This window comes from Pteropus alecto, unplaced genomic scaffold, assembly GCF_000325575.1.
Source record: "Pteropus alecto unplaced genomic scaffold, ASM32557v1 scaffold167, whole genome shotgun sequence".
NCBI lineage: Eukaryota > Metazoa > Chordata > Mammalia > Chiroptera > Pteropodidae > Pteropus > Pteropus alecto.
The window spans coordinates 860,408-872,912 of NW_006440647.1; the positions used below are offsets into that span (position 1 = coordinate 860,408).

General features: G+C 35.9%; 1 pseudogene; it reads left to right on the forward strand.

Moving 5' to 3' along the window:
* The first annotated feature begins 9,427 nt into the window (after positions 1-9,427).
* Positions 9,428-9,546, forward strand: LOC112484705 (annotated as a pseudogene).
* The last annotated feature ends 2,959 nt before the right edge of the window (positions 9,547-12,505 follow it).

A 12,505-nucleotide genomic window follows, 5' to 3' on the forward strand; every position in this document is an offset into this window, starting at 1 on the left:
TCCGAATTGATATTTGCACACTGATGTTCATAGCAGCATTTTTCACAGTGGTCAGGACATAGAAGGAGCCGAAGTGTCCTACGATAGATGGTTGGCTAAAGAAGCTGTGGTATGTATATACAATGGAATATTACTCAACCATAAAAAGAGAGAAAATACTGCCATTTGTGACAACATGAATGGACCTCGAGATAATCATGCTAATAGAAATAAGGCAAAGAGAACAAGTCGAAAATCACATGATATCACTTACATGTGGGATATAAACCTAAAAGCAACAAATGAACAGAACAAACAGAGACTAATGGACATGGACTATAGACTAGTGGTTACCAGAGGTTAGGCGGTGGTTGAGGAGGGGGAAGATGGATGGGGTAAAAAGTGTCATATACTGGGGGGTTGGGTGAGGGTGAAGTGGGTAAAAAGGATCAAATATATGGTAGCTGAAGGAAACTGAACCTTATGTGGTAAACACACAATAGAATATACAGACGTCAAATTATAATATACACCTGAAAATTATATCATTGTATTAATCAATGTTACAGCAATAAACTTAATTTAAAATAATTAGGGGCTATATCAGCTGCAGAGATCTCCCCCTGAGGAACAAGGGGTTCCAGCCACACACCAGGCTTCCTAGCCCAGAATTGCAGTGCTGGGTCCCCAAGCTTCTGACTGTTAAAACCAGTGGAGACTGTGGCTGAGTGTGATGGAGGGTGGCTAGAGTCCCAGGTGTTACACTTAAAGGACCCATGCACTAACTTACTATTAATAGACTTACTTGCTCTGAGTTCCAGTACTGGGGCAGTAGCTTATAAAGCACCAGGGACATATGGGGAGGAACTGAATTTTCTGCCTTCAGGGTATTGGCTGAAATGGTTGCTTTCCCTGAGACAAAAGTACTGGCAGAATCCATTGTTCTTATGTTGATCCCTCCCCCATCTCAGCATGTATATACAGGTGCCCTCCTTATCTGACTCTTTATCAAGCCAGCTAGCACAGTTCATCCAGCCCTGGTGATTCCCTGAGACCCCACCCTACCCTATTTGTAGGCCCACTCAAGCCACTGCCAGTTGCTTTTTTGTACAAACGTCCTGTCTTGGTTAATGTTGCATACTTTCCTAAAATTTCTCAAAAGTTTACAATCTCCAAAGAAGTAGCATCTGGCCTCAGTGAGCCCCATACCCCTTACTAAGCAGCCTGAAGCCTGGCAATAGTAGCAGGCAGCCTTGCTTCATGTCTTAGATTCTCTCAGGCACCTCCAAGGAAAGCACAGGTAAAGGACATCTGAAGATTGCTTGTGGATTATACCAGGTAGCCCCAGGCAGAGTACTGTTAACAGCTGGACTTCTCCTGTGGTAACACTGATCCTAGGAGGACCAGGAGTCTGGCACATCCAGTGGCCAGTTTCAGACCGTGCCAGAGCACCACTGGACCACAGCCACAGATAACACATCAAAAGAGCAGACTGGGAAGACAATACAGTCATACTAAAGTGAATCCTGCTCTGTAAGGTCAACCCCTGCACAATAGCTTCTCCACTGTAGTCACTGACAAGTCCTCACAACCGATTAACCTGTGAGGGTCAGTTCTATCCATTGACCTACAAACAGCAACCAAGATTCACCTACAACAAGAAGGCAAAAACAACCCACACAAATGACGCACCTACAGCACCTGGATCAGGTGACAAATGAGACAGTGCCACTAGGAACCATAGGACGCCTACTATATAAAGTTACTCTACCAAGACTGGAATACAAAGTAGCTCTAGCTAATACATAGAAACAAACGGAGGGAGTCAGCCAAAAAGGGCAGACAAAGAAACATGTTGCAAATGAAAGAACAGAACAAAGCTCCAGAAAAAGAACTAAACAAAATATAAACAAGCAATCTACCAAATGCAGAGTTCAAAATACTTGTTATAAGAATGCTCAATGATCTCAGTGAGAACATCAACAAAGAGATAGGAAACATAAAAATAGACAGATAAAACATAAAAAGAGCCAGTCAGAAATTAAGGCAATAACTGAAATAAAGACTAGAGTAGAGAGGATCAACGGAAAATTAGATAAAGCCTTTGCTTTATCTAATGTAGAAGATAAGTTAGCAGAAAGTCAATCAGAATATCAATAAGAAAAAAGTATCCAAAAAATTAGGATAGTTTAAGGGACCTCTGGGATAACATCAAGCATATCAATATTTGAATCAGTGGGGTGCCAGAAGGAGAAGAGCGAGTGCAAGGGTTTGAAAACCTATTTGAAGAAATAATAACAGAAAGCTTCCTGAACCTGGTGCAAGCAATAGACATCAAAGCCCAGGAAGCCCAGAAAGTCCCAAACAAGATGAACCCAAGGAGGCCCACACTAAGACATATCATAATCACAATGCCAAAGGTTGATGGTAAAGGGAGATCCTTAAAAGTACCAAGAGAAAAACAGCTACCTACAAGGGAGCTCCCATAAAACTATCAGTTGATTTCTCAACAGACACTTTGCAGGCCAGAAAGAATTGACATGAAATATTTGAAATGATGAAAAGCAAGGACCGACAACCAAGATTACTCAGAAATGCTATCTTTTAAAGTCTAAGGACAGACAGATAAAGAGCTTCTCAGATAAGAAAAAGATAAAGAAATTCATTACCACCAAACTAATATCAAAAGAAATGTTAAAGAAACTTCTAGAAGAAAAATAAAAAAAGATAAAAAGTGTGAGTAATAAAATGGCAATAACTAAATATCTATCAACAATTACTTTAAATGTAAATGTATTCAATACTTCGGTCTAAAGACATAGGGAGGCTGAATGGATAAGAAAAGAAGACCCTTACATATGATGCTTACAAGAGACTCAATTCAGATCAAAAGACACACAAAGACTGAAAAGTAAAGGGATGGAAAAATATGTTTTATGAAAATAAAATTAGATAAACAAAAAAAAACTGAGGTAGAAATACTTATACCAAAAAAAAAAAAAAAAAAGACTTTAAAACAAAGCTATAACAAGAAACAAAGAAGGACTTAGTAATACAATCTTTGGGTATTTATCTGAAGAAATTCAAAACACTACTTCAAAGTACATGTGCATCCTTATTTACAATTGTCAAGATATAGAAGCTACCAGGGTTTCTGTTAATGAATGAAAGGAAAAGAAAGGATTGTTACATATATAACAAGATTATTACTTGGCCATTAAAATGAATGAAATATTGCCATTGCAATAACATGAGTGGACCTAGAGGGTATTGTGCTGAATAGAGTAAGTCAGACAGAAAAAGACAAATGCCAAATGATTTCACTTATATGTGGAGCCCATATAACACAATAAAGGAAAAAAGATAGATAAAATTATAAATCATAAAATGGCAATAGCTACATATCTATCAACAATTACTTTAAGTGTAAATGAATTAAATGCTCCAATCAAAAGACACAGGGTAGCTGAATGAATAAGAAAACAAGACTCATACATGTGCAATTTACAAGAGACCCACTTCAGATCAAATGACAGAGACAGATTGAAAATAAAGGAATGGAAAAAGATATTTCATGAAAATGGAAATGAAAGAAAAGCTGTGGTAGCAATACTTTTATTAGACAAAATAGACTTTAAAACAAAGGCTATAATAAGAAGCAAAGAGGAAAATTACATAATGATAAAGGGATCAATACAATGAGAGGACATAACTCTAGTAAACATATATGACTTCAACATAGGAGCGCCTACATATATAAAACAATTATTGACTGATATAAAGGGAGAAGTCAACAGTAACACACTCATAGTAGGAGATTTTAACACCCCATTGGAACCAATGGACAGATCTTCCAGACAGAAAATCAATAAGGAAATGACAGGCTTAAATGACACAGTAGACCAGATGGATTTATTGATATTTACAGAGAGTTTCACCCTAAAGCAGCAGAATACACATTCTTATCAAGAGCACATGGACACATTTTCCAGGATAGACCATATGATAGACCAATAAACAAGTCTCAATAAATTTAAGAAGATGAAATCATATCAGATGGCTTCTCCAATCACAATGATATAAAACTAGAAATCAACTACAGAAAAATACTGAAAAGTACACAAACACATGGAGGCTAAATAACATGCTACTAAACAACTTGCTACTAAGCCTTGATATTAACAATGACATCAAGGAAGAAATTAAAAGATACCAAGAGACAAATGAAAATGAAAACACAATGATCCATGGGATCTATGGGACACAGCAAAAGCAGTCGTATGCAAAATATTCATAACAATACAGGCCTATTTCAAGAAATAAGAAAAATCTTAAGTAAATAATCTAAACTCAAAAGAACTAGAAAAAGAGCAGCAAACTAAAACCAAAGTGAATACAAAGAAGGAGTTACTAAAGATCGGTGTGGAAAAAAACTAAATAGAGTTTAGAAAAACAATACAAAATATCAATGAAACCAAGAACTAGGTTTTTGAAAGGATAAAAAAAAAAATTGATAAGCCATTAACCAGATTCGTCAAAAAGAGAGAAGATCCCCATAAATAAAATCAGAATTGAAAGAGAACTACAGACTCCATAGAATTACAAACGATTATAAGAAATTGGACAATCTGAAATAAATGGATAGATTTCTAGAAACATACAAACTTACAAGACTGAGTCAAGAAGAAACAGAAAATCTGAATAGACAGATTACCACCAACAAAATCAAATCAGTAATAAAAAGTCCAAAAAACAAGTTTGGATAGGATGGCTTCACAGTTAAATTTACCAAACATTCAAAGAAGGATTAACACCTATTCCTCTCAAACTAGTCCATAAATTTTAAGAGAAGGAAGGCTTTCTAACTCTTTTTAAGAGGAAACCATTATCCTGATTTCAAAACTAGGCAACGTCAGGAGACTGATGTCAGAAATATGGCAGAGCGAGAGATGTCCCCAAATCTCTCCCCTTGAAACAAGAAAAGATGAACATCTAAAACTCAACAGAAAACACCCAACCTGCACACAAGCATGTCTGAGAGTGGGATCTGCACATAAGAGCTACCACAAGTCAGAATCCTGGGAGTCAGGAAGTAGACTGGGAGAAACAAAGAAGCTACATCTTGCAGCTGGAACTCCTGTAGAAGGAAGGGGAAGGGGAGAAGTTGTGCCAAGTTTCCTGAACATTCCTGCCTGGGAGAGCGGTGAGCTCCATGCGGCCGAAGGCAGTGCCCAGGGATCAGGGCAGAAAGCAGAAAGGTAGGGACAGCAGAAAAGCAGGAAAGGCAAAGAAGAGGGAATGGCAAAGAAGCAACAATTAATTATTACTAGCGACAGTTGTAAAACACAAGGTTGAGTGAGAGCCCTCAACACCCAATCCAGAGGGCCTCATCCCCATATCTTCCAAGACCGAACACTGTGTAGCACCAGGAAAATCTGAGCAAAAGTTATGGAAACTGTTGCTAACACAGAGACTGAGATTGAGGATGGCAAGCATAATTAAACATCTATAAGAAAAAATAGGCATTAATAAGACTTTATAAAAAGCAGGAATCCAAGAGGCTTAGATGACACCTACTGGAAAACAAAAGAAAAATGTCATCTTAGCAACATGATAAAGAGAGATCTTTATACAATAAATCTACTTTCTGGAAAGAAAAAAAAAAGCAGAATATACTTCCATTAATGTCCAGACTGAGAAATAATCCATCAAAGACCATGAACAACAAGGTGACAAGGCATCTCAGAAAAAAAGAGAAAAATCTCCAAAAAATAGCTTAAAGACATAGAAATATGCAACTTAAATGACAGAGAATTCAATATGGTACTTCTGAAAAATTCACTGAGATCCAAAATAATTCACAGCAACAATATCAGGAATTGAAAAAACAACTGGATCTGCAAAATAAGTTATTTAGCAAGAAGACTGAAACCCTCAAAAAGAACCAAATAGAACTTCTAGAGATGAAGAACACACTGCAAGAGTTGAAAAATGAAATAGCAAGCTTGGGAAACAGAGTCGACCAAGTGGAGGAAAGGATCAGTGATATTGAATATAGAAATCTAGAAACAAATCAGAAGGAAGAAGTGAGGAACCAAAGAATAAAAAATAGTGAAAGAGAAATACAAGAACCAGCTGATAACATCAGGAGAGGAAACAAGAATAATGGGCATTCTCGAAGAGGAGGAAAAGAGCAGGGATTAGAAAGCATTTTCAGAAAGATAGTTGAGAATTTTCCAAATCTAAAAAATGAACTGTAGCTTGGATATCAAGAAGCCAACAGAAAACCCAATTATCTCAACCCAAAAAGCCCTTCTCCAAGACACATTGTATTAAAATTATCAAAAATCAATGACAAAGAATTCTCAGGACAGCCAAGAAAAAGAAGATGGTAACCTATAAAAGAAAACCCAATAGATTATTGTCGGACCTCTCAACACAAACTGTACAAGCCAAAAGGGAGTGGAAACAAATATTCAAACTATTAAGTGAAAGGAATTGCCAACCAAGAATAATAGACCCAGCAAAACTCTCCTTTAGATATGAAGGAAGAATAAAGACCATTCTAGACTTAGAAAAATGGAGGGAATTTTTTACTATGAGGCCTACATTACAGGAAATACTGAAAGAGGTTGGCTCATCTAGAATGAAATGACGACAAAAAAAAAGATATAACTATGAGTAAGGCGACTAGCAGGCAGATAGAAGCGGAAGAGTGCAACCCTTAGTAAGAACGGACATTATAAGGTTAAACAGTAAGAAGAGTTTTGCTATTGCAAAATAATAATGAACGTTCAGCATACATAGGGACAAATCGAGACAACAATAACAGAATAGGAGAGGATTTAAAGATCCATATTTGCAAAGGGGAATGAGATAAGGCACACATGGAAGAAAATGGACTAGTATGTCTATATATATGTATGTATATATAAATGCCCTCTACATAATTGTAATGGTAACCACACAGCAAAGATTCTGAACATAAAACAAGAAAGACCAGAGTGAAAATTCACAAAATATAACCAAAATAAAAAATAAAATAGACACACAAGGACAAGGAAACAATGGAAATACCAAGCTACCAGAAAGCAAAAGATAAAATGACTATAGGAAAACCTCTTTTTCAATAATCACCCTAAACGTAAATGGACTGAACACACCAATAAAAAAGCACATAATTGCAGTTTGGATCAAAAAACAAAACCCAACCATATGCTGCCTCCAGGAGACACATCTCAGCTCCAAAGACAAATATAGACTCGAAGTGAAAGGGTGGAAAATGATATTTCAAACAAATGGTGTTCAGAGAAAAGCAGGAGTAGTGGTACTAATATCGGAGGAGAAATGATGACACACACCGCAGAAATGCAAAAGATCATACATGAATACTACGAAAAACCATATAACACCAAATTTAATAATCTAGAAGAAATACACCAGTACTTAGAAAGATACAATCTTCCTAAACTGAATTGAGAAGAACTGGAAAATATAAAAGGACTGATCAGCGGTATGGAAATTGAAACGATCATAAAACCTACCAAAAAGTAAAAGTCCATGAACAGATGGTTTCACCAGTTTATTCTACCAAACATTCAAATAAGATCTAATACCTATTCTCCTCAAACTCTTTCAAAAAATTGTAGAGGAGGAAATACCTTACAACTCATTTTATGAGGCCATTATTACACTGATACCAAAACCTGCTAAAAATAATGCAAGAAAAGGAAACTACAGACCAATCTCTTTCATAAACACAGATGAAAAAATCCTAAATAAGATACTAGCTAACGAATACAGCAACATATTAAAAAGATTATACACCATGATCAAATGGGCTTCATCCCAGGGGCACAGGGATTGTTCAACAAATGCAAATTGATAATTATGATACACTACATAAAAAATTAAAAAGGAAGAATCATATGATCATATCGATAGATGCAGAAAAAGCCTTTGACAAGATCCATTTATGACCAAAACACTTAACAAAGTCGATATAGAAGGAAAGTACTTTATCATAATAAAGACCATATATATGACAATCCCCATTCAACATTATACTTAACGGTGAAACTTAAAAATATTTCCTCTAAGATCAGGAACAAGACAAGGCTGTTCACTAGTGCCACTGTTATTCAATATAACATTGGTGGTCCCTATGAATGCAATAGGGCAAGAGAAAGATATAAAAGGCATCCAAATAGGAAACGAAGTCAAACTGTCACTATTTGTGGATGACATAATTCTCTATATAGAAAACCCTAAAGACTCCACAAGAAGACTACTAGAAACAATAAGCAAATATAGTAAAGTCTCTGGATTCAAAATCAATCTTCAAAAATCCATAGCTTTCCTATACTCTAATAATGAAATGTTTGAAAATTAAGGGTAAAAAATAATTCCTTTTGCCTTTACAAGAAAAAGAATAAAATAAAATACTAGGAATAAGTCTAGTGAAATATGTGAAGGACCTATATAATTAAAACTGTAAGACTTTATTAAAAAAATGAAGAATACACAAAGAAATGGAAGGATATTTTGTGTTCTTGGAATAGAAGAATTAACATAATTAAAATGATCTTATACCTAAAGCATCATACAGATTTAATGCAATCACCATTAAAATCCCATTAGCATTTTTTAAAAGAAATAGAACAAAAATTATCAGATTTGTATGGAAGCACAAAAGACCCTGTATTGCCAAAGCCATCCTGAGAATAAGAATGAGACTGGAAGCATAACTCTGCCCAACTTCAAATTATACTTCAAAGCGGTAATAATCAAAACGGCATGATATTGACAGAAAAACAGATACACAGACCAGTGGAACAGAATCAAGATTTCAGAAGTAACCCATGTTTATATGGGCAAATGATTTTTGACGAAAAAAACAAAAACATACAGTAGAGAAAGGAAAGCCTCTTCAATAAATGGTGCTAGGAAAACTGGAAAGCCACCCGCAAAAGACTGAAACTAGACTGTTGTCTATCTCCACACACCAGAATTAACTCAAAATGGATTAAAGATATGAATATAAGATCTGAAACAATAAAATGCATAGAAGAAAATATAGGAACTATACTCATGGACCTTTGACTTAAATAGTCAAAGTCTTGAAAACCCATATCTGAAAACCCATATTGAATTTGACCTCAAAAACAAGAGAAGTTTAAGCCAAAATAAATGAATGGGACTACATCAAACTAAAACTTCTTCACAGGAAAAGAAATCATTAACAAGATAAGGAGATAACCATCCAAGTGGGAGAAAATATTTGCAAAGCCTCTGTTAATGGCCTAATATCCAAAACATACAAGGAACTCATACAATTCAAAACAACAACGACAAAACAAACCATTTCATCAAAAAATGGGCTGAGGACCTGAACAGACACGTCTCCTAAGAAGACATACAAATCACCAACGGACATATGAAAAAATAGGTCTATGGCCATTCCACCCTGAACAAGCCCAATCCCGTCTGATCTCAGAAGCTAAGCAGGGTCAGGCCTGGTTAGTCCTTGGATGGGAGACCACCTAGGAAGACCAGGTCCTCTAGGCGTAAAAAATAAAAATAAGGGATTGTAAGCTGACAAAGTCCTTGCAATCTATGAGATGACCTAAAAAAAAAGGTCAACTTACTAGCCATTAGGGAAACACAAATCAAAACTACAATGAGATACCATCTCACACCTGTTAGAATAGCTATAATCAACAGGACAAATAATAACATGTGTTGAAGAGTATGTGGAGAAAAAAGGAACCCTCATACGCTGCTCATTGGACTGCAAATTTGTACGACCACTATGGAAAACAGTATGGAGGTTCCTCAAAAACTAAGAATTGATCTACCATATGATCCAGCTATCTCTCTACTGGGTATTTACCCAAAAGTCTTGAAAACCCATATCTGAAAAGATATATGTACACTGATGTTCATAGCAGCATTATTCATGGTGACCAGGATATGGAAGCAATTGAAGTGTCCTATGACAGATGATTGGATAAAGACACTGTGGTACATATATACAATGGAATATTACTCAGCCATAAGAAGAGGTGAAATACTGCCATTTGCAACAACGTGGATGGACCTTGAGATAATCATACTAAGCAAAATAAACCATATAGGAAAACTTGAAAACCATGTGACGTCACTTATATGTGGAATATAAACCGAAAAACAACAAACAAACAGGACAAACAGAGACTCATGAACATGGACAATTGATTAGTGGTTACCAGAGGGTGGGAGGCAGGGGAACAGGGGAGGTAGATGGATAAAAGTAGTCCAATATTTTGTGACAGAAAGAAACCTAACTATGGATAGTGAACGCACAATGCAATACATACACACACACACACGTACACACACACAAACATATACCTTACTGCTAAATTTTACACCTGAAACTTACTGTATTTCGTTAATCAATGTCACCATTAAAAAAAAAATACGCAAGGGTGGTTCCATAGAGTAGTGGTTAGCACGTCTAATTTACACGCAGAAAGTCATGGGTTCAAGCCCTAGCAGATACCTCGGGTGTGCCAGGCCCTGGAAGCATCAGGCCCCCCAGGTGCGCCAGGCCCGGTGTGTGCTGCGAACATGTGGGAGGAGACGCCCCGCCTTTAGAGATTCAGTTCTTAAGGGGAGTCGGCAACATCCGTAGGTCAGGGGTGGAAGTGATGGTGGTGGTGGGGATTTTAAAAAAATGTAAGCGCAGTCAGTACAAAAAAAGAGAACTGTACGATGATATCCCTGATGAACTTTGATGCAAATATCATTAGCAAACCAAATTTAACAATACATTAAAAAGAACATACACCATGATCAAGTGGATTTATTCCTTGGATTTATTCCAAGTTTGATTTAATATTCACAAGTTAATTAGTGTGATAAACTACATTAATAAATTGAAAGATAACAATCATATGATCATATCAATAGATGCAGAAAAGGCATTTAACAAAATCCAGCATCCATTTTTGATTAAAAAAAAAATAAAAAAACTCTTAGCAAGGTGGGAATAGTGAGAACATACCACAATATAATAAAGAGCGTATGACAAACCTACAGCTGACATCATACTCAATGGGGAAAGTCTAAACTGTCACTATTTGTGGATGACATAATTCTCTATATAGCAAACCCTAAAGACTCCACAAGAACACTACTAGAAACAATAAGCAAATACAGTAAAGTACTGGATACAAAATCAACAATCAAAAAACTAGAAGAGAAGGTCGATTGAGATGGATTTAGTGCCTTAGTTTAAGTAGTAAATGAGGTGAGGAAGGAAGCCATATAGTTTTCCCCCATCTGGCCCTTCTTTTGAGTGTCCTGAGAGCCTAATTCTTCATTTGCTTCTTTGCTTGTACATAGTTGGTTCATTAAATTATTCTTTCCAATTTTCAATTTAATGTTGGTGTCACTTTTAGTAATTGCAGGTATCTGTGGAAATAGGAGATGCTTCTGTGGCTTGTTGCAATTTTAGGTGCTCCCTTGTTTCCTGTTACGGGGACATTTTTAAGTTAGATTGTTTAGACTCATTGTCACTAAGGGTACTATCTGCTATGAATGAGCCACGATGTATGAGTTGGAATCAAATCTATACTTGGAATGTACTCTGTTGCTGTAGTTTATGTGTATGTATGCATGCCAGGGAGTAGGAGCAGCTTGTGCATATGTCTCTCTCTACATTTAAATAACTAATAAAAACCAAATCTGTAATTCCTGTTTGTAGTATTCAGTAAGAAATTTAGATGCATATTAAAGTACTTTGAAAACTGTAAACTACTTTATAAATTAAAGTACTTTGAAAACTGTAAACTACTTTATAAATTGAAGGAATACTAGCAAATATTCGAATATTCGAATTTTTGGATAGCCCCTAAAAATTTCTAATTAGCAGGGAGGTCATGCTGGGCCAGGTGCAGAGATAAAACAGTAAATTTATTATTATCTCTATCCACTGGAGGAGAACATTGGCACAGTTAATCCAACAGCAGCAGATAATCTAGGCATCTTTGATATTTGAGTTAGAGGTGCATCATATTACAGATTTACTTTTGTGTTTTATTGAAACCAATAGAAATACCAGTTGCCTGTGTCTGAGCACAAGCACATAAGATAGGAAGAATTGATAGTTTAGGAATTAAACATTCACCTGACTAATCCACAGAGTAGTTATTTCTCATCAAAATACCAATTTTGAGATCTGAGATTATTCCATGTAACATCTAAGTCTATATTGCCTTACAGTATTCTCCATTTATTTTCAGTACATTTGGTTTATTGTTCTAACTAGATTATATGGCTTTAAAACAAATCTTTTTAAATGAAATGAAACTGTCATTGAGAAAAATTTAATGCAATGATTATTTTATTAGATTCTTTCACATACATTATCTCATTGACTTCTCAGAGCATTCATGTGAAATGGAATTTTAATCTCTTTTTATAGATGAAATGCTGAGAGCTTAAGTAACCCTGTGTAAGTTCACACCATCACTCAATGATG